The sequence below is a fragment of the Anarrhichthys ocellatus genome, unplaced genomic scaffold, assembly GCF_004355925.1.
Source record: "Anarrhichthys ocellatus isolate YVR2014 unplaced genomic scaffold, GSC_Weel_1.0 scaffold35, whole genome shotgun sequence".
NCBI lineage: Eukaryota > Metazoa > Chordata > Actinopteri > Perciformes > Anarhichadidae > Anarrhichthys > Anarrhichthys ocellatus.
Window position 1 is genome coordinate 1,638,630 of NW_022280065.1, and position 3,317 is coordinate 1,641,946.

General features: G+C 42.9%; 1 protein-coding gene across 2 annotated transcripts in view; it reads right to left on the reverse strand.

Annotated features, from left to right (window-relative positions):
• LOC116393841 (TGF-beta receptor type-2-like) overlaps positions 1-3,317 on the reverse strand; it is a 28,125-nt gene that overhangs the window by 3,038 nt on the left and 21,770 nt on the right. The gene's annotated exons all lie outside the window — the stretch shown is intronic.

Consider the following 3,317-nt stretch of genomic DNA (forward strand, 5'->3'; position numbering starts at 1 on the left):
CACACACACACACACACACACACACACACACACACACACACACACACGAAAAACAGAGAAGAATTAGCCCGGGACCTTCTCACACAGGTGAGCATTGGTTGTTTTATACAGGCAATACACTTTGAGACGGATTCCCATCTAGTGAAAGATACAGCTCTGTTGAATAGAGATCAGATGGCAGAGCTCCACATCAACGACAACCACCGCCGCCGCTCAAAGGATTCACTGTGCGCTCAAAATTAAAACTGCAGGTTGCAAACTTTAAATAGCACTGAAGCAGCACAAACTAAAGAATCCTGTGCAGCTGATAGAGGGGCCGAGGGGAAGATTTGCTGAAGAGACACACTTATTATTATCACTTTCTTTTTTACCCTCAGTGTCAACGGGCTTAAAGCATCTCACCAACGCAGCTCTGGCTTTGTGTCAGCGCTCTCTTACACAACATAATCCAGAGTGCTCGTCAAAAGCAATTTACCAGTCGAGTTTACCCGGGGCGAGATTTCAAAGCAACCGGCGGGGAGGATATCGCCTGGAAACGGTGGGTCAAGAGTTTCCAAAGAAAATGCATGAATCGGATGCATCCTTCGAGTTAAACAACGAATTAAAAAAAATTTAAAAAATCGCTTTGAAGCGCAGAGGGTTCGTACAAAGAAAACACGTTTCAGAGAATCCACAGAGATAAGGAGAAGCCTTATGAGGCACATGGCCGTGTGAAGAATGTTGAAGGGAACAGTTCAAGTGGATTTTCAATAATTAAAAGACGACCAGGACATGAAACAGCGGAGGACGTCTTTACAAAGACAGAAAAAAAGCCTTCAAACAGAAACAGATTACACAATTTCCACTTCTTTATTTTACGCTGCTTGGAAAGCTTTTGTTGTTCCCTCACATGTGTTGCAATAACAGAATGGATACCTTTTTATAATTCCCCCCTTAGAAAGATGGATATGTTCTTCTAGAGTACATAAATTGTGGTACATTGTTACTTTAACTGCGAGCTTAAACACGACAGAGTGAAGTGAGCCGTGTTGTTGCACAATAACTCTCGATGACCGTTTTTACTCCAGAAGTCAGACTTGTGTAACGAATAACTCACAGCGATGGTGGGAATCGAAAAACAAATGTGCAGTTTAACAGTGAAACTTGTTACAGTGAAGTGCTGTAGCTGCTGTTTAGTGTCATAGCAGGGTAAGCACAGGTGTAATGAATGACATTAATTACGGCCCTGTTCCATTCAGGTGGGCCAGGCTGCTGGTGTTGTGCAAGCTGGGGGCCGTGATTCATTTGATCAAGTTCACCTGTGCTTTCCCTGCCACGACATGTCTAAATGGCTGCTGTGTAAAAGGGTCCATTAGTGCACTGCAACTCGGGAGTATTTGACTTGATTTGGATATTTTATTTACATTATATTTCAGTAGAACCTGTTCCTGTATTTTCGTCAGTTATCATTACTGTTTTTTCTAAGCGTGCATACGAATCCTAAAGCTGGACACGCCCCCTTTGAGCTCTCAAACACTCAAAGAATACACATACAAGGCAATCACAGTCACTGATTGGGCATTTAGCCGGTGGATTATACAGGAGACTTGGCTCTAACTACGCACGCGCTGCAAACATGAACTGAATAAAAAGCACCGTGCACAGTACATGACTGGTACAGAGCAGTGCCGAGTCAGCGAGCTCTGGAGTAACGAGGCCAACACATCTTACACACGGACTATTACACACGCCAAAACAAAATAATAATATATACAACTGTTTGATAAAGTGCAAGCTAATAGAATAGACCTCCCACTTCTCAGTAGGATGAACCAGATGACGGTCTCATTTCAAAACATGTTAAAAAGAGGCTCACAGGAAGTTGTGACGCCCACAGACAGGAATCGGAGGCTTCTGGGGTGCAGACTGTTGCAACAGAGGACTCTTTTCAGAGGCTGAAACGTCCTTTTTTTTTGTTTAGCTCTGGTTTGGTAAAACATTACCCCACCCAACCGTCAGTCCATATTTTGTTTTGACAGCTCAGAGCGAGTGTTTAACTGTGTTCTGGACTGAAAATCCACTTTGAACAAACGTGTTTATGTGTTCATCTCCAAACAATGGGCCCAAAATATATGAATCATACTACTGAGCATTTTGCTGTGCAAACAAAAGTGTGTATTCCAGGACGGAAAGATTGGCCAATCCGGCTCTAAAAAGGAAAAGATGTTTTTTTTTTTTTTTTAGGCAAACCTTAAATTAAACTCTGAACAAGCAAAAACGATTGAAAAACACAACACAGGGCGAGCCAGGAATGCTGCGGTTTGCAAAAGTCACAGTGCATATTGACAAGATTCCTGCGAAGCAATATAACAAGTTGAGCTCAGTAACAATGAGGCACTTACACTATGTCTCCCACGACAGCTGACATGTAGTGATGTGAATTTTGCAAAGCAAGCACATAAACTCCCCTAAATGTCTACTCTGCCTGCCAGTCGTCAGCCATGCCTGTAGAAACTGTCTGGGGATCTGCAGCCAAAATAAATTCTGTACAATGTGGGGAAATCCACAACGGTACAGCCATGTTTCCACAGCTAATGGCTATATGGCTTCTTTCAGGGAATGACCCCGTGCTGTACTGATTATGGCCCTATAGGTCTAGATATCAATGCTCAAACTGCACTAGCAAGCCAAAAACAAAAAGAGAAACACAAACCAGCCTAAATAATTACAGCAAAGTTGAGAGCAAGCTATATCCACACCAGCATCTGATCATCTATATTATGCTGCCCTTCTGTCAATGTTTTTTGTCTAATTACGCACAACAAAGCATAAATATTGAAAAACATCCTGTCACCTAAAAACATCCATAATGCAGAAAAAAAAACACATCGCCACAGAGTTTGCCAGGAAATAAATTAGTAATGTGATCACAACAACATTGTCTGTTTCCCAAAAGTCTGTGTGAGTCTGCAACAACAGCCTGACTAATCCACTCCCAGGCTGGCTTTCATTAGGCTGCGGTGGCTGCGACACTTGTTTTGTGTAACTCACAGGTTGTTGAGTCATTTAGTACAGATGTATGTGCATTACGCGTTAGCAGAGCTTACGTTCGTACATATGGCATCGACTTAGCCTGGAGGCTTACCCTACCATTAACTATACATGCCCTCGCCTTCACCTAAACCAATTAAAAGGCGACAACCATTTCAGCTTGTGCTGGACGCAACCTCGGCGAAACCAAATTGGGCACACACACTTTGTCCCAGATTCATCCACAATCAAGTGGTTTGATATCCTTGAATTTGTCCTCGAATGTGGATTATGGCAGACCCCCCCCC